General features: G+C 41.6%; 1 protein-coding gene across 1 annotated transcript in view; it reads right to left on the reverse strand.

The window, feature by feature from the left end:
• Positions 1-12819: 12819 nt before the first annotated feature.
• tsnare1 (T-SNARE Domain Containing 1) overlaps positions 12820-19842 on the reverse strand; it is a 230307-nt gene continuing 223284 nt past the window's right edge. Inside the window, exon 12 of the mRNA XM_080472247.1 lies at positions 12820-14757. The gene's annotated coding sequence lies outside the window, so the exon portion shown is untranslated. The remainder of the gene's footprint in view (positions 14758-19842) is intronic.

Consider the following 19842-nt stretch of genomic DNA (forward strand, 5'->3'; position numbering starts at 1 on the left):
ATACACAAAAATATCCATTAACAATTGAAGATTTTTAATTAGTTCTACATCCCTCCTCACTTTATTCTGGCTTCGTTTGGTAAAGTTTTTAATACAGGCCACTTTGAGTAAGTTTGTGTTCCACAGATGAAGCCAATAGTGTGTGCCATGGGTAAAATGTATTTCTGAAAGCACTGGAGGCCAGAAATAAACTGTGCAGTTGAAAAGTTAAAATGCCGCTACAGGCACTGTGACGTGTGGCTGCTGTGAGGGGGCGTGGCCTACGGGTTCGACAGCTTCTTCTCGGAGTATGAACTGTCCTGCCAAAAAAGCTTCTTCTTTTTTTTCGGCAGCTGGCTGACGTCACTGCTGGATTTCCTGCTTTTTCTTATGGGTTCAAAAAAGGAGTACGCAGGGGCCTTCAAGCATCCCCTTTTCACAGAAAATGTTAAAAATTTCACCGAAATCCATCGCTGGTGAACGCCATTTAAATGCATTTGTGTTAAAGTTTAAAGTATCATGATGTTTGTTCGTCTCGTTTTGACATCAGCTGCTGCTAACGGCTGGTGGCAGAAGTCACCAGTTAACAGGGGGAAAAGTTAAACCGAAACACTGGACAGTGAAGCATGATTTTAACAATCCACATATTGTAATATTATCAATAAATATATACGATGTAATTTATTATTTGAGCTGATAGCCAATGCATGGTCGCTCCACATCACATCGGGGTGATTACCCTGTGCGCTTCGTGCTATACTGTAATGGAAATTGACCGAGGCTGAGTCGAGGCGAGTCAAGTGGAGTGGAGGAGGACTGAGTAGGTACTAGTGGAAAAGCACATTTACATAGCCTGCCACACATCCATCAGTGCTGTGGATCAGCTTGGTGAATTAATTGGATGTACCTTAATTGACAAAGAAGTCAAAATACATCGGACCAAATACACTGCATTAATTATTCATGAAATTGCTCCACACATGCTCAAAGACCCAATGAGCGATGTTGGAGACTCCCAGCGTTCCATTGTAAAAGATTAAAGTACATATAGCACGTCTGTCAAACAGCTGTGTGGTAATCAGCTCGCTCAGTGTTTAACCGAACAGAACTGTGTCAACATGTTTTGGGGGGATGGTTAACTTGATGGTGAAACAGCAGAGGAAACTGCCACCACTTTGACCAGTTTCATACAGAGCATTGGACTGGATATTAAAGTTTACATTGGATTGTGTACAGATGGTTGTCAATTTACTGCATGCACAATAAATGTATATATATTTATACTCTCATCAAGAGGCCTCTCATTTACATGATGGCGGTTCAGCGGTTGGGCTTTTTTTGGGCTTGTTTCCATAGAGATGGTTTGTCGTTTCTATTGCGAGATCAGGCAACACTGGATTCCACTAAGGCTTCAGCTATTTATCATAGCAATCAAGTATTCTATTGATTAATCAAGTAATCGGATAAAAAATTGATTTAATTTCATTGAAGTACTGCAGCTTAATTTAAACAGGCAGACATGGCAGTAAATACTAAAAGTCAGATAAATGAACAATCAATTCAATTCCTCTTGAAATAAACATTTGTATTGGCAGACTATGTTAGTTTTTTTCTGCTCTTTTCTTATTTGATACGTGTAAATCTCACTTTGACGATCTCAGAGGTAAAACCTCGGACCCTTTGTTGACCCTCTCAGGGAATCTGCACCTCAGCTTAGACACAAGTGTTTCTGCTGGTGCTGCTACAGCTCCATCCAGCTGTAACGGAAGTACTTAAAATGTGAAGTAACTGTAATGACTGCAGTTAAAGGAGTGTGTGTGTGTGTGTGTGTGTGTGCGCGCGCACGCCGAGAAGTACTCGGTGAAAACAAACGGATGCTGTGAATGAGGGATGCAAAGCACCGATTGGATAAAGAAAATGATAATTAAGATAATAAGTCTGACCGTTCAGATTTTGTAAAAATAGAAAACAATAAGGGTCCCAAACAACTTCCCTGGGGCCCTCCACGATCCATCTGTCTAACATCAGAATAATTTCCATTAAAATAAACTTTATACGCCCAATTACTAAGATAACCTACTATCCACTTTAAGGCAGGCGATTGAAATCCATAACATTTTAACTTACCAAACAAAAGTGTTTGATCCAAAACATCAAAAGCTGCACTTCAATCTAAACATATTGTGCCCATTATGTTTTTATTATCAATATCCTCTAATCAATGACCTGAGTAAGTGCAGTAGTTGTGGACTGACCCATTGGATATGCCTGCTGATAAATTGTACTTAATCCATGGGCTGTAGAATATTCCAGTATTTGGTCATATGCTACTTTTTCCATTATTTTACTTAATGCAGGTTAACAAGCTTATTGGTCGACTGTTTTGACCTGACAGTGGTTCTTTGTTGTTTTTAATTAAAGAGATAATTCTTGCTATCTTCCATTGTGATAAAAATAATGTTTTCCTTAAACTTATATTTATTATATAGGAAACAGGAAATGAGATGAAATCAACCACAATCTTCAACAATTTGGCCTCAATATTGTCAGTACCAGAAGATTTATCTTTCCTTTCCTTCAGCATTTTTTTGACATAATCCTCTGTCACTTCAACAAATTTAAAAGTACAAGTTTTGGTCTGCATTATATAATATCTTATTAATTCATACATAATATTTCCTTCTTGTCTTAACTCCACGGCATTTCTCAATTTCTGAATTTTCTGAGTGAAAAACTGTCTCAAGTAATTAACAGTTTCCTTCGGTTTAGTGAGATAAATTCCATCCGCTCCAAAAACGTAGGTGCAAAGCTTGTCTTCCTTCCCATAAGTTCATTTAATGTACTCCATACTTATGCACTATTCAATTTAGCTTCATTTTTTATTTTGTTTTGATAGTACAAACTTCTTTTATTCTTATTTAATTTGGTAACAAAATTTCGCAATTTACGATATCCATGCCATTTTGCCAAATGGTTTATTTTTATTGCCTGTGTTTTGACGTTATCCATTGTTTCATGTATGGCTTGAGGTCTTGATCCGGTCATGGGGCAGAGACATTTCTCACTGCTTGTTTCCTCGTGGGAACATGTTAATCTATCCCCTGGGTCATCAAATTGTTAAAGACCACCACAGCCTTACTAGGATGTGGTTCTTGTGTTACCGCTGACCAATCTATATTCCTTACTTCTGCTACAAAGTCATTCTCTTTAAACTTTTTAAAAGTCCTTTAACAAGTGCATTTCTGTCCTTGTTTAGGTACCTTTGTTTTCCTTTTAACTGCAATTAGATTGTGGTCACTGCGGAAATTTTTTATTTACGGCTGTGCATTTCTCAGCTTTCTCTCTCAGCTCAACGTTGGTTTTACGCAGCGTCTCCAGCTTTGTGATCCGACTGTTCATATCTGACAAAGTCTCATCTACTTCGTCAAGTCTCAGTGTGCAACTGGAAATGTCATCCGTGATGGTAGTAAGTTTTCTAATCACCACGCTCCTCTCCTATGATAGAGCGTATCGCGTCTGAGCAGTAAAGAGCATGGATGGATCAATAGAAAATATTTGAAAGTTTAACCATTGATTCCTGCATCAGACAGCCGATCTTCCATGAAGCATTTTAGCAGCGTAATTCGGTGACGAGACGGACCTCTTCTGTCTTGTAACATCACATCCTTGCTTTTTCTTTTTATCTATGAATGAACCTCCCTTAAGATTCCAGACACTGACGGCGCCACCTGAGATTGAAATTCACCTCATCCCACATTCCCCGGGAGATTCATGCCCTTGTCCATGTTGTTTTTATGAAGCTATAGCAACTGTCAAACAGTAAACGCTGTGACTGATCCACACCAGGTTCCGTCAGTCCACCGACCTGCGCAGGATTATATTTTGACACAGGTAAGGAAGAAAATGGGCTTTCTAATGTTTGAGACTGTAAGACTTTAGCTCTGTGATTTTGTTTTTATAACCGCTCCATATCCAGAGACTTGAAAAATGCAGGGAAATAGAACCTTTTAACAACACCCGCCTGTGGCCTTTCTCAGCAGCTGAAAAAAAACCCAGATGAATTTGCCATCTTTTGCCACATTCTGCCTGAGACAAAGAGAACATCTCCGAGCGTCAGTCCATTAGATTGACAATCTCAGGCTTTCCGCACTCTGAGTGCTTTGAGAGGAATATCACGGCGCGATGTGTGTTGATACCTTTAGACAGTGATGATTCCAGAATGTAGAAAACAAGAGAGAAACGGTTGCTGATGCAGAGATCTGGGTGAGAAGCGGCAGTTTTCAGCAGCGCCAGTGGAAAGAGAAAGATGACAGGATGTGTAGGACTTGACCCTGTGGCACAGCACATCTGACTTATCTCACTGGAGCAACGGGAGACGACACAGAGCAACTACCTAATCGCTCTGCTTCCACATCACATTAAGCCTATTACGATCTTGAAATATAAAATCCTGCCTGGAATATGAGGTGATGAAGACAAGCAGAAGACTGTTTGTCTGAACTTGATTAATTCAGGCTCTCAGCCACCCCAGATGGGTTTTTTTTGTTTGTTTATTTTTACTTTGGTGGCTCTTAGCATTAATACCTATGTAGACATATGCTTTAAAATGTAAACAAGGTGTGTCCATTGTCTGTCATTCAGGTTATGCTTCCGTTGCACTCCATTGTTGACCTACAGTATATTTAATAATGTATACCTGAGTAGAGAACATTAGATATCTGGGAGGACTTTAATTCTAATAAAGTAATTTGCGATGTACAAGTTCTTTACAGCACTTCAAAATGTTTGCGATGGTTTACGATTGTTTTTGGGTCGCATGGGGACGTAGTGGATCATGCTCTCGCCTCATGTTGTACAGATCCCAGCCGGACCTTTCTCTGTGGAGTTTACATTTTCCCTCTGAGCAGGTTTTCTTCAGCTGGTGACGTTTCGGCTCTCAGTTCAAAATCAAGTGTTTTAATCCATTTATTGTATTTAGAGTTGTCGTGTCTTTAACTGGACATTTTATGGGTTTTCTTTCCCATCGTCCCCTGAAGACAACAGACTCACTGACCAACACTAAGCAGCAGCCAGTCAGTTCACTAGCAATAGGTGCGACACTCCAGGAGATAAAAGAAGGAAGGCAGAAGCCAGAAGGGACTCAAGACCGAGAAGGAAGACAACAGGCATGTGAGAGGACAGAGGACAGCAAGGCCCAGTATGACCCGGCGTGGTACGGCCCGGCCCGGCCTGGCCCGGCTGAGGGCCAAGTGGACAGAAGAGACTCAAACACTAAGGAGAACTGCGACCACCGGAGACCAGGAGAGCAGGGCCCAACTGGGGTCTGGCAGATGGAGGGGCGGCGGACAAAAATGGCAGTTGCACCACAAGGGGGGACAACAGGGGCGGTGACCAGGACCTCCCCGATGCGTGTCTCGGGATGGCTCTGTCGCCTGGACAACCATACTACGACCAGTGGAGGATGAGGAGACGTCTCATGAGATGAGCGGCTCTATCTGTCATATATCATGCTTCTAACCTTTTTATAGAAATACATTAATTAGCTTTCCTCTTGGGTTTGTTCTTTTGACTCTGCTCATCCCTGTTCCCAACAAACCTTGGGCCTTTAAGAGTCCTATGGCTTTTCATTAGGCGGCATTGTTGGTCTTTTTAATCTTTTAAACCTTTCAGATACTTTAAACGTTTTTAACAGTTCTATCATTTTATACTGCATTTTAGACATTCTTAACCTTTTTTAAATTCACAGTTTTGAGATGTTGTTTCAGGAGCCACCCTGCTGGTCGGTTTGGCTCCAGGCTACATGTGCAGGCTGCAGTACCTGCCCCCGCCACACATACTGTACATATGGGTTTACTGATGACTAGAAAATACCCTCATCAGTATGAACAGTGTCTCTGTGTGAAGCTTGCTTCTCCAGGTCGAACATGAGTTGACTCTAGGACCATGACCTGGACAGAGTCTTATAGAAGATGGATGGATGCATTTGAAAAGGAGGTTTAAAGGCAAACAAGTGTGTGTGTGTGTGTGTGTGTGTGTGTGTGTGTGTGTGTGTGTGTGTGTGTGTGTGTGTGTGTGTGTGTGTGTGTGTGTGTGTGTGTGTGTGTGTGTGTGTGTGTGTGTGTGTGTGTGTGTCTTATACCAGCTCCATAATTGCAGCAATGGCACAACCAGAGTTTCAGGATTGATTTTAAAGCCTCAATGGCATTTCGATGTGTCAGACGTAACGGAATGAACTCTGACCGCAGCCGCTCACTTAGACAAGGATCTCACAGAGAAGTGCTGAGTTCATGGAATGACCTGTTGAAGGAGCGTCCACGGGTTCCAAATACGCTTTTATTAATGTTCCTTTATTCTCTTAATGCTACTGATGGAGTTTCACTGTTATTTTCAACTTTCCCTCGACTTCTATTCCTTCAGTTACAATTTATATTTGGTATTTCATGCTTTATTTTAGTTACTTTAACCTTATTTTGAAATCTGTTTATTTCTAGTATTTAGTTTCCTGGTCCACCTGGTCCACCTGGTCCACCTGGTCCTCCCGGTTCATGTGGCTTCCTGTCACCTTCAGTTGCTGAGTATTTCCTCTATGGGTGTTTTTCCTCTGTGGGTGTCCAAACCTGGCCTCATTGTTTTTCTTTTTATTAAATTGTGACTTTTTATTACATGAACAGGGTTTTATTATGTACATTTTTCATTAAAATGCTCTGCTTTGAATGACATAATGATGAACTGATTGTTCGAACGACTGAATTGTTGCTATTGCAATGTATTCCATATAGTTCAGTGAAGTTTTCTCTCTTCTCAGAGGTAAATCCAGACGTAGCTACATGAGAATGCTGTTAAACGTTTGTTCTACTGGAAACAGTCCCAACTCGTCCTTGCTGAACTAAATAAGCTTCTGCAGTCCGGTTCAATATCTTGTGATCAGCTTCAATCTGCCTGAGAAGCAGTTTTCAGGTTTCGTTCAGGAACAATGACCCAGATGAGATGAGAGGCAGTCCAGACATCTGAACTTCAGGATTAGTTTGGTAGATCTTGTCCAGATGTTCTTGGAACTCACTTCTGAATATGTATATGTAGCTACCTCGGTTTGTAGTAACTATGAGTAATAGCAATAACCAGTGGCCGCACAGTGGAACGATACACAACAAAATCTCAGTACAAAAACCAAGAACTTGAAAATGTTGTTCTGAAATCATTTGCTGTCAATCCAGTAAGTCATGGGTAGAAGTCAAGAGCAAGGAAAATATCCAACAAAGGCTCTTGTTGGTGTCGGTCAGTGGGAATGACACAATCCTAACACAGAATCCGTTGAATGATGCGCTGGAGGCTTAAAGTTAGACTGGGAGTCTCGCCATCAACTGGATCCCCGGTCAGCCTCATTGGACAAAAGGACTGGAGCTTCACTTTTTCTATTCATCCCTGAAGACCTGACCTGTATTTACAAAACAGGGTTATAGTCCAGGTTCATATACAATATCATCCAAACAGATTCATTCAAAGTGTTGCACAACACACACAAAAAAAATTATCGGTTAGGAAACCAAAATACTTTAGTTCATGGGAAGATGACACACCGTATTTTTCAGACTATTGAGCGTGTGAGAGAGAGAGAGAGAGAGAGAGAGAGAGAGCACAACATGAGGTCACAAAGAGCAGAAATATCACTCTTAGGGCAAGTTTTGTAGAAGCAGAGGCTCAAAACAGCATGTATCTACATGCAGAAGTAGAATCTGGCGGCATGAAGCCCGTTAACCAGTAAAAATCTATAAATAAGCGGCATCATTTTATAAGCCGCAGGGTTTAAAGCGTGTGGAAAAAGTAGCGGCTTATAGTCTCGAAACTACAGTAGTTTTTTCTACAATAATCTTTTCAAAATGTCAAAATATACAATTTTAACTAGTTGAAATTACAATGATTTGTAATTATATGATCACATTTTACCAATGAATTAACTTTAAACTTATATTTATACATTTTTATTACCTCTCTTTAATCCCTTTTGATTTTTGATCTTAAATAAACTAAATGAAATGCATTGTGTTTGATTAACAAAATGTACATAAATGACATATTTTACCTTCGTCCTGAATATGGCTTTAGCCTTCAGTCAGATATAAGGAAGGAGACACTTGCATCTCAGTATAAAAGTCTTGCAATGTGTATATTTTAATAAGATACGATGGATCAATGTGAATTTTCCACCCAACTCATCAAATAAACGCTGTTACATTCATTCATAATCAACTAAATAATTTCTATATGTTTGTGCAAAACAAGCACTTTTTTCTCTTGTTTTCATCTCTCAACGGAGAAACAAAAACAGTGCTCAGCTCGTGAATTACTGTTTGTATTTAACATACCATTTCCCGTTACACCTAAAATAAAGCTTTTGAAAAAAACAACAACAACTCATAGTACTTATAAGCATAAGGTGAAATGAAATAATGGTCAGAAATTAGTAAGCATGTTATTCAACCCCTATTTAGGCAGGTTACATTGTTGTTGTTTTCCCCCCCATATATCCACATGATGTAGTTTGTCCTGTGATGGACTGGTGACCTGTCCAGGTGTATCTGTCCTTATCTGACGAAAAACGTTTACATTTTAATATTTAAAACTTAAATGAAAATAATTACCTGAGAGATTCCAGCATGCGCACACACCACTGCCTGTGGTCTTACCATGCTGTCCATGCAGTGGAGCTCCATGGTACAGGATTTCCTTCAGATGAAGTTGTGTGACGAAGCGTTCGTGCGGAAGTCCTCCAGCTTGGTATCATCGGTGATCCTCAGCCACAAGTGCACATCGTACAACAATAATAGAAACATTTGCAACTGTAGATTACCCAGAATTGGGCATCTCCGAATTTCTTATCAAGCAATACCAAGGTTTTTGTTTGTTTTTATTTTAATTTGGGTTATCTTGAGAATAGTTCTTTGCTTTTGTTCACATATCATTATTACACTGTGTATTAAGTAGTACTCTTTTTTTCATATGCGCATATACAATTATTTTCACTCCACTTTCACCAAGTCACGAATGATTAACCATAATGTGAGCTTTTTTTTTTTTTAAACAAAAGGTTTTTGGTCTCTAAAAGTTAATGCAGCTGATTATCGTTGTTGAATTTTAACAGTTGGTTATGTTAAAGGGAATAAAAGACAAGCTGTTTATGTACACAGAGAACCCATGAAGTGTAATTGTCACATGATGAATGTTCATTATGATTTTTAAGTAGTAGAATATCAGCAAAGCCAAATAGGATTCAGAATACAATAAAAATTAAGTTTCATCCTACTCCTTTTGAAGCAGTTGAGCTTTCATTCATCACAAACAAACAAACAAACAAACAAATACAGAAAGAAAAAACACTGGTGACAGTAGGGTACATCTCTAGATACAATTGGATGTTTCCAGTTCCATCAGTGATAATACACCTGCTGTTTTGGGTCTTTCAATGTCGGACACCGTCGCCCAGGCGACCTGACCGGGAGTGATCGGTTTCTGGCTTTTGTCCAAGAAGCATTCATCCACAGCTTGTCCCTTTTCATCTACAGCCATCTAGAGGCTTTGTCGGCTTCCTCTGAAGCTCTACCGATGGCCTTTCTCTTGCATGCACAGGTGATGCCCACTTGCCTGCAAAGCCCCTCCCTCCGACTTTGATCACATGGCACACCACCCCCTTCTACGGCACTCCTCCGCCAGCTCGGTGTACTTCTCTCTCTGTCTTACATGGGCTTCTTTGATTGTCTCCTCGCAGGGCACTGTGAGCTTCATGTTTCAGAGACCACCAATCTATCTGGTCATAAGGTGGTCTCAGCAATGGTTTCAGGACCTTTGAGTTGGGTTACCAAGTCCACCCTCATCTGCCAGCAGCAAGCTTCTTGGTGGGTGACACTTGCTCTGGATGATCCCAGTGCAGATGGAGTTGACGATAACCTTCAGCACCTGGTCGTGTCACCAGCGGTAACGACCCTCCCAGAGTGTTTTTGGACAGCACTGAGGAAGTACTCCAGACTTCCTCTTCCTTGGCACAAGGGACATGCTGGTGATTCGACCTTGCCCCAACAGAAAAGGTTGGATGAGCTGGGTATAATATCGTACATGGACTGAACAGAAAGGTTCTGCTTTCCACAACTCAGACCATGTGACCTTGCGATCCACTGCCTGTTCCCATTTGGCCCATGCCCCCTGCTGCTGCATGAAGTTCAACTCCGACTCTGACTTCCTTCTGGATCAGGTCCCTCCGCTCTTTGCCCCTTGCCTTGCTGTCGTTGGTTGTTGGAATGCTGCCCAGTCCAGGTTGGCCTACAGCCACAGATCCCACCATTGCTTTGTGGCACAGCCACAATTCGGCCCGGTCCACCGCATCCCGTGCCCTCCACTTCCTTCCGATCCTCAACTCAATGCCTGCCTGGGAGACTTTTGGGTCCTTGGACTCTCCGTATTGCAGCAACTCCTTTGCTCTGGTAACCTTGTACTCCCACTAGGTGAAAGTATCCTTGTGCTTTGGAAACCACACTGTTATTATCAGACATGAAGAGACCAGAATGTTTTGTTCAGAAACACTGGAACCTTCCAACTTTATCTGCCGCTGCAACCTCCAAACCGCCCCTGCACCAATGCCGTCATTCGTTAGAAACCCAGGAATGACTATTTAGTCTGAATGTTCTGGGGCCTCATTTATAAAACCTTGCTTAAGATTCCTACTGAAAAAGTATGTGCACCCAAAAGCAGATATGGCCTGCACCCCCAAAAATTTGGATCTATAAAACCGTGTGTACACACATCTGCACACATTTCCTTCTATAGATCACAGTCGACCTGGAAGGTTTCACAGTTCATATCCCGCCTCAACTTTCTACCAGAAATGGTCAATGCAAAGGGCCTCGTCAATATTTCTGCCTCTCATTCAGCCTGTTGATCGCCGGCATTTGACATAAATCCTGACAGTAAAGATGAAGAAAAGGAATTTCACGGAGAGAGAACTAGTGATGGAGGAGGTGGAGGTCAGGAAAAATTATATTATTTGTTGTCACAGCAGTGTAATCACTGATCACATAAAAAACAAGCGATCGGCAGCTCGTCGTCACGACTGTAAATAGTGTGAGAACCACAGAGAGATCAGTGACTGTAGAGGTGGAGAAGAAGAATCTGAGCTGAAGGTGGAGGCCAGAGGAGAGTGACATCATGGAGGTCAGAGGAGAGTGACATCATGGAGGCCAGAGGAGAGTGACATCATGGGGCAGCACCAGAGCTCACTGCTGGACCCCAAAACAGCCTCATGGTTGTGACGCCACCGTGTGTCAGCGTGTCGGAGAGGGAAGGAGACATTTTGGTGGAGACACAGCCGACCGATAAAGTTCAGTTTTATAGTTTATTAAATGTATAAATTAAATATATGAACGGGGACTGTAAAAAGGCTCAGTGGACTTTGTGTTTTATCCTCAGTCACTCGAGAGTTGGAGGTGGAGGGTGGAGGAGGTCGTCTGTCTCCAGCAGTAGTGCTTCCTGAGCGCATGACCGTAACGCGTGGAACCCATGGAACCCTTTGGTAAATCATCTCAATTACAGTTTTTATCTCATGAGACTTTCCCAGAGACTCACTTTAGTTGTACCGTGTTCATACAGTTTAGTATATTTGTACCTTAAAGCTGTAAATCCTAATAAAAGCAGCTGGAACAGAGGAGACGTCCCCATCGACAGCCAGTCAGTCTGCTCTCTCGTGGACGGGAATCAGTTTTAACACAGCACCGGCGCAGCCACACTGCAGCTTTACTCACGGCTGTCACTGCACTATTTATGTGTTTATTCACACTTTGATAATCAATCAGCTCTATCCACCGCTCTGGATCATTTGAAGATGAAACTATGACATATGAACAAAGTGCTGCTGATTCAGTAGTAATGTCTCATTAAAGAAACATCTATACCACTGCAGTTCGGCTGTTTATGATTATGTGGATCTACAAGTTTGATATTTGAAGATAATAAATGTATAAGTTAAATCTAGCTTCAATTCTCCACCTCACAATCACGCTGCAGGTTCCTCTGCCTCCAAAATGTGCGTGCTGAAGGTTCAAAGTTGTTGTACCGGTACGCACATTCTACCGCAAAGTTTATTTTTATAGATCACAAACATTGCGTGGGAAGTGGCGTACGCATCTTTCAGGACCTGTTTGTGCTTCAGCAACTTTTATAAATGAGGCCCCAGGTCTTATACTGAACAAGAATGACAAGAATATGTTGGGAATTCCTAATTTTGCACCGTTCCCCCCTGAAAAACAAGAACACTGTGGAGAATACGTCAGATAGACAACAATCCAATGCACAATACTTTTAAACAATGATATGTTGATGTAAAAGGACTTAAATGTTCACTGTTTTTTTTTCCATTGTTTGAAAAATATAATTGATTCAAATGGCAGAAAGAAAACTAAGCTTTTTTTTCATGATGGATGTTTTTTCAATTGACATTCTGACTTTTGAAATATATTCTAGATAAAGAAAAAAAACGTTTTTAAAGCTAAATGTGTTTATGTCAACCGAGCAGCAACCAGCCCGACAGATACAGAGATCTCATATTAGAGATAAAGAGAAGATTCTAATAACAAAAATCTATTGTAGGACTAATACAACTTATTTGAAGAGGCACTACTTGTTTTTTCTGCATTTTTTTAAGTATGCACTAATTTTAATACTTCCCTATCTCAGAAACTAAAGGTGATAAATAAGGTGAAACTTGGCACATGTGGTTTTTTGGTACATTTTAACATAGTAGGTCCAGTCGATCACATAAAATAGACATTTAAAATAATTTCAAACATTATGCTTATTGACAAACTCAAGATTTTATTTGATCAGAGAACTTTGATCGGACAATATTGACCAATAATTTTGGGGGTATTATTGAAGCAAAAGTATTTGTCAATACGTATGGAAAGTTTTCTTTACTTCAATCCATCTGTCCAAAGTTAGAGTTGTCAATGTGTAAAATAATTTGTCAATGTGAACCAGAATCTGCAAAAGTCATCTCATAGTTTGTCTGTCTGAAATGAGGTATTTAAATGTGTAGAAAATCTGCTCATCCGTATTAGAATGTGTACATGTGATAAGATTTGTCAATACGCACAAAGATATTTGTAGCTGAAAAGTCTGTTGTCAGCTTCAAATGCTGAAAATACAAACAACTCAGCAGTTACTAGCTGAGAAGTTTCACGCTATTTTTTGTGACCTTTGCTACATGACAAGAATTCAAAGCTGTAAAGCCTGGGTTTTCTGCCCTGAGCTCAGGCTCACAGGCTCCTTCATTCTGGCTGCACACTGCTCTGCTCCCTTTTACCTCAGTAGGTGTAAGGCAGGTGGCGCTATGCCCCAGAGGATTTCAGCATACATGACATTGTGGAGCAGGATGTAGACAAGTGTAGCCTCAAGAAACAATCAGTACATATCTTAAAATAAATGTGTTTGATACACTACTAGTGACAGTATGTGTGTCGTGAGTGATAAATAATGCATCCTCCTCAAAATGGCACGACATTCACAAATAGTTACTCTCTCCCTAATGCAGTGGTAACAAACAGGTCTTTGGGTGAACTTGTCACTGTTATTACAGTCCACTTGGATTTTCATTTCCACTACCTTGCTGCAGTTATAGGAATGCTGTAGCCTCATAGCTGATTGAATTGATTTAATACCCAAATGCTTTGCTTTCAATGTAAGTCACCATGAATGTATGAATACCGTGACTTTCACTGGAACCGTCTCAGCGATGGAGGACTGCCAGAATGAAGGAGCCTGTGAGGCTGCGCCCAGGGCAGCAAAACCCCGGCTTTACAGCTTTGAATCCGATCATGGCAGAACTGTAGCAAAAGTCATGTATAAAAAAAAAAACAGCCAATTGTGAAACTGCTGGACTCGTAACTGGTGAGTTGTCTGTATTTTTAGGATATAAAGCTGAAAACAGACTTTTCAACTACAAATATCTTCGTATTGAGAAATGTTTTTACATGTACAAATTCTAATACAGATGAGCAGATTTTTTACACATTTAAATACCTAATTACAGACGTATTTGGCAGATTCGGGTTCACATTGACAAATTCTTTCATTGACAACTCTGACTTTGGACAGACAGATTGAAATACAACTCTCCTTACACATTAACAAATAGTTTTGCTTCAATAATGCCCCCATAAATAATCAACAATAGCTACAATATAACAGTGACTAAATTACAGCAAAGTTTATCTCTGTAAAAATACCTAAAAGGAAGGAAGCATCCAGTTTACAGCAGTGAAAACAGTCTCTTCTCCTGCACATCCACTGTTCACTGATAAAACACCACGATTCAGAGCAGTAACCTTTTACATCAAAGACAGAAATCACCCAGCATGTGTCTCTGATGTAATTACCAAACTCACATTTGTGACCTGGATGATAACATTCAAGTCAGAGCAAACAGCTGCTGCATGAAAGCAAAAAGAGCACAATGACGACAACATGAGAGGTTTCAGGGCGGGAAAAGGAAAACCTCGGTAAGCCTCAGCCCCCACACCGTTAGGAGGAAAACCGATTGGAGGAAAGCCTCGGGCCCCGCACCAATCGGAGGAAAACCTTGGCGCCCACACTGATGATGCACATGCAAACAGAGCAAGGAAGAGATGGAAGGAGGGCATCTCCCTCCCACTGGAAAGCAGCTGCTTGGGTCAGAGATCAGTCTGGATCACGGAGCAGACCCGATCAGCACTGTGTCACGTTGATGACAGCAGCTACCTGTAAAACACAAACACAGCAGACAACAGACATAAATCAGACGGCAGAGCGGCGCCAGCAGCTCCGTCAGTGGTTGGAGCCTTTTTCACAGCACACAAGATGCTGGACTGTTCTGAGAGCTCTGCATCGGGATAACTATTCCTTTCTTTTGCAAATTATTAATTTTAAGAAACCAATTTGTCCTCTTTATTCTAAGTGTCATGGGTTGTGGGAAGTAATTTATGATTGGTCATTGGAGAGAGTTTTAATCAGTGCCAGGCCAGTGTTCACACTGTTCATTCAACACCAACACGCAGACTACAACACAACAAAGGCCGCAGTGCATCACGTTCATCACAGTTACACTTAACAGTTGTCCAACAGGAAACATGCGAGTCAACAAGCAAAGAGACTTGAGTAACCAGTTTGTTCTGGGTCTGATCTAAATACAGAATCAGGACTCAAAGTCTGAACCACTTAACAAACACTTGTCCATCCACACCACACTGAAGGCTTCTCAGGTCACTACAAATTCATAGAACTGGGGAATATTTACTGAAGCCCTTCCTTAATATTGGTGAAAGTTGGATCCTGCTGTCTTGTATGTGTCCTCATAGATCTAAAGACGACGTCTGTGACGGTTCTCTATTGTGTCTTTTTCTCTCTTGCAATCCCCTAATGCTGGATTCATACTCTGCAAGAACTGTTTGTTCAGGCAGTGAGAAAGAGAAGACCATCAGTTTCCTGGGAGGATATAAAGAAAAAAGAGTGGACGTAGGAAGCATGTTCGCACCCAGGACAAGGTTCTGCTGAGAACCTCCAACCACAAGTGAACCAATTTCTCTATGAGAGACACAACGATTGATACATCAGAGAAGTGACCCCAGTAGGAGCCACATACAGCATCTGGTGGTGATTTCTTGTTTTCAACACCATTAACCCAATCGATTCATAAACTCTATCCAACAAAAGGATGTACACTAAATCTTAACTCATGAAAACAAAACAGAGCAAAACAGATACAACAGGAGGAGGTTGTTCTGCTTCTGAAATAATCATATAACAGCCAATATCCAATTTAACAGCAACAATCCAGAGCCTCTAAACCAGGTCTGATGAATTAGTGGGCCGCATGCAACCCAGAACCAATCCTCCAGGGGCTCAGAACCAACACTCCAGGGGTCCAGAACCAACTCTCCAGGGACCCTGAACCAATCCTCCAGGGGCCCAGAACTAACCCTTCAGGGACCCTGAACCAATCCTCCAGGGGCCCAGAACCAACTCTCCAGGGACCCTGAACCAATCCTCCAGGGACCCTGAACCAATCCATGAGAGGCTTAGAACCAACTCTCAAAGTCCAGAACCACCCCACAAGGTCAAGAACCAAACCTTGAGGTCCAGAACCAACCCCCATGGGGCCCAGCCTGTGGTCCAGCCAGAGGGCAACTTCCAGGAATTCCTGAACAACAAAAGGCTATTAACTGACTGAAACTGCCAAAGATTGTATGGCTCTATTAAGCACTGGAGGAATGATGCATTTTCCAATGCTACACAAACATAACAATGCAAGTTGAGTAGATGGACTTGTACTGCCCACAGAAATAATGACCTTTACCAGGAACTCTTTCACTGTACCAATTTGAGAATCCAGATAAAGTTATTCAATGGAGAGAAGAAAAGAATCAGAAGAAAGAAAATGTTTGTCTTCTGTAGGTGAAAGTCCTGCATGTTGACTGATACATAAGGACAGGGATGGATATGCTGTGTTCAGTAAATAATAAAAGAGGCTTTAAAAACATTCCAGCAACTCTGCAAAAAATCCTGAAACATCTGTGTGGAATATATCGTCACGCATTACACTCTGAATGACACAAGAAACGATGGTGCAGAGAGGAAGCCAGTTTCTAAAGTCCTCGACATGGCTCGAGTGTTGACGCTCAACACGGCACTGGTGGAAAGATGGAACTGGTCTAAACATGGCGCTGGTGGAATCATGGCGCTCCTCTATTTAAAAAATGTCTGCACTCGAGTGGCAGAAACAGGACTGAACTGCATCAAACTCACTGCTCTGTATCGATTTATGTATTGATCCATACGTAATGCAGCTGTAGGTCTTCACTCACAGGCATAGAAAAATCCAAGCTTCAGTTTGGGTGTCAGTGAGGGCTTGAAACCCGATGGTGGGAAGTTAGACTGCAGCTGACAAGTTTCACCGTAGCTTGTTTTAACCCTGATCTCTGTTGTGTTCGGTAACAGGCTGAATCTCTACACTGCCTATAACTGGAGAAATAAGCTGCGTCTGCTCGAGGTTGGAAGTAAACTACAACTGATTGTTAAATTTGCAGTTGCTTGGTTGGTTTTTGGCTGATGCAGGATGTCACAGTGTCTGTTGGTTGAAGTCTATGTCTGCAGCTTGAATCAGGAGGTTATTACTCAGTGTGTATTTCAGGGCTTTCTCAGTGAGGCTGGCTCTGTTCAAATCGCCCAGAGTGATGAAGAGATAGTCTTGGTGTTTTTCCTTTACATCTGTTATCAGGTCGGCCAGATGTTACAACACGGCTGTTTTGCTGGCTCGAGGTAGGACGTAAACACAGCCAGGACATACGAGGTGAACTCCTGTGGTAAGTGGAAGGGTTTGCACTTTACTCAAGAAGTATAGAAGGGCTAAATGACTTTTCCAACACCAGAGCAAACATCCAGATTTCACCTCCCTTTGGTTTCCCCAGAAGATAGAAGATTTCTTACCAACTGCTTTCAGAGAAAGATTTTCCTCATAATAAAGCTTGTTTCCCATGAATCACTTTAGCTTTATTTGTTGGTAATTACAACACTTCACTTGGTATGGAAGATGCATCGAGATGCCAGCCCAGAAAACAAAGTTGATTGTATCTGTAACATGAGACATCAAAAGAGAAAGGGATGGGCACGGTGAGCATAATTAATCAGGTCGTGTGTGGGGTTTAAACTGCTCAGGGGAGCGTACGCACGCACACACACACACACACACACACACACACTACTGTGTGTGCGTGCGTGCGTATATATGTGCGTGTTTACCATTATTCTGTACACTGTGCTGCTGTGACATGTGTAAAGTATTCCAGTGTGTGATCATTAAAGTTTTATCTTATTTGATCTCAGTTCGTCACAGCAGTTTTCCGACACGACTTTTTCAACCACTGCTGGGGCTCCTTAAGCAGATTTGACCTCAAACACAGTTTGAATGTATTTACATCCTCTGTGATCTCCTTTTCTTTTTCTGCAGCTTCTAACGTCCAATCAGACACTTCGGCATAATCAGTGAACGAGCAGTGTCTCATCTGTTATCACCTTTATCACTGCTGCTGGGGGGCTACGCGCACGCACGCACGCACGCACGCACGCACGCACGCACGCACGCACGCACGCACGCACGCACGCACGCACGCACGCACGCACGCACGCACGCACGCACGCACGCACGCACGCACGCACGCACGCACGCACGGCAAAATTCCCATTTTTCTACTCAGTTGACTTGAATGTCTCATTACACTCTGAAATGAAAGCATAGAACACATTAAAAATTGGAGTATAAAAAGGAACCTTGGGATGAATTTATAAATTAAAAAGCATTCTAGACTTTGGACTCATCAAACGTTCTACCTTTGTCAGATAAAACAGCTGAACATGCGTGTAGTTTTCTTCCTACAATGGAAATCAAATATTCTCCAGAAAGTTCTTCCGACTCTGGTGCAAAACGTTTGTGTTTCCAAACACGTGAGTCTCTGAGGGTCTTGCTCCTACCAGAGGGTATAACATGCTCTAACTGCATAAATAATTAAATCACATCCTGATATCATGTGGAACTGAAGTGAGGTAATACCAAGGAATCTCTTGATAAATTGTGTTTTTTCTGTCAAATCTGCCCTTGATAGTATTTGAAGACGAAGCTAATAGTTTCAATCTGGACATTATCTGATGTCATTCACTGTGACTGTGAATCACACTAATGCAAAATATTAAAAAAAATGTATTAACATGAGTCTGTTTTTTGAATTTTTGAGAAACAAAATTAAAATAAATATCAGTAATACCTGGACACCACAAAGACAGAGACACACTTTAACACATGCATACAAACACATACAACATATAGGACGAGCATTTTAAGGATTGTATTTAGTTTAATTATATATATATATAAAATAAGAAATTCAAACTGAAAAAATTTTAAAATAACAAAAAAAGTTTCTCGATTGTCTCATAGACCTCCGAACACTGTGACTGCAAATATTAAAGCTGTGGTCGGAATTCCAGCGCTCACTTTTTACACATTAATGCCAACAAGTTGAACAAAAAGCAAAAAACAGATCATCAAGCGAAACACATTGTGGTTAAGAATGTTCCTGTTAACCCTCCGGAGTCGGACAATATGCTAATAAACGAACTGCCACACAGATCAGATTAAAAAACCAATCTTCTGACCTCCACGGTGAGAGATTCGTCTGTTTTTCTCTTCGTCGGCAGCAACCAGCGACCGAGCATAAAAAACTGAGCGCGAGTGAATCACTGAAAGGGACGTCGCTGAGTGTGAGAAGAGGAACGGGGAGGAAGAGTGATGAGAGGACGATGGGGTTTGACGGGAGCATGGACACCATGACGCTGCAGGCACAGTCCCTCCATGATCGGACCCCAGGCCTCGATCAGTGTGCTGATTCTGTGCCCATCTGCACAATGATCCTGTTCTGACCGACTGGAAGGAAGCCATGACACGCACGCACGCACGCACGCACGCACGCATGTGAAGTTCAGATTTGAAGAAAAAGGAAACAGACCTGCACCCAAAGCTGTAAAATAAAAAAATCCTGAAATTTCAGCTAAAAATAAAGTTCACCTCATCCTTTTATGCTGTTTCGAGCTAAACCCCTCCAAATTTTTATGACTATGAGGTTAAAAAAGAGTAGGAGGAGCAGTTATTAGCTAAACCAATGTGAGCTCTGAAGGAGGGAGTCCCACGAGAGGTAAATCATTTTCACGGTGAAATATCTTATGTCGACCTTTTGCTACACCTGACAGAACAGATCAGAAGTCAGGGGAAAAGACTATATGCTTCCATTTGTTTGG

The sequence above is a fragment of the Lipophrys pholis genome (assembly GCF_963383615.2).
Source record: "Lipophrys pholis genome assembly, chromosome: 9".
In the NCBI taxonomy this organism is placed as follows: Eukaryota; Metazoa; Chordata; class Actinopteri; order Blenniiformes; family Blenniidae; genus Lipophrys; species Lipophrys pholis.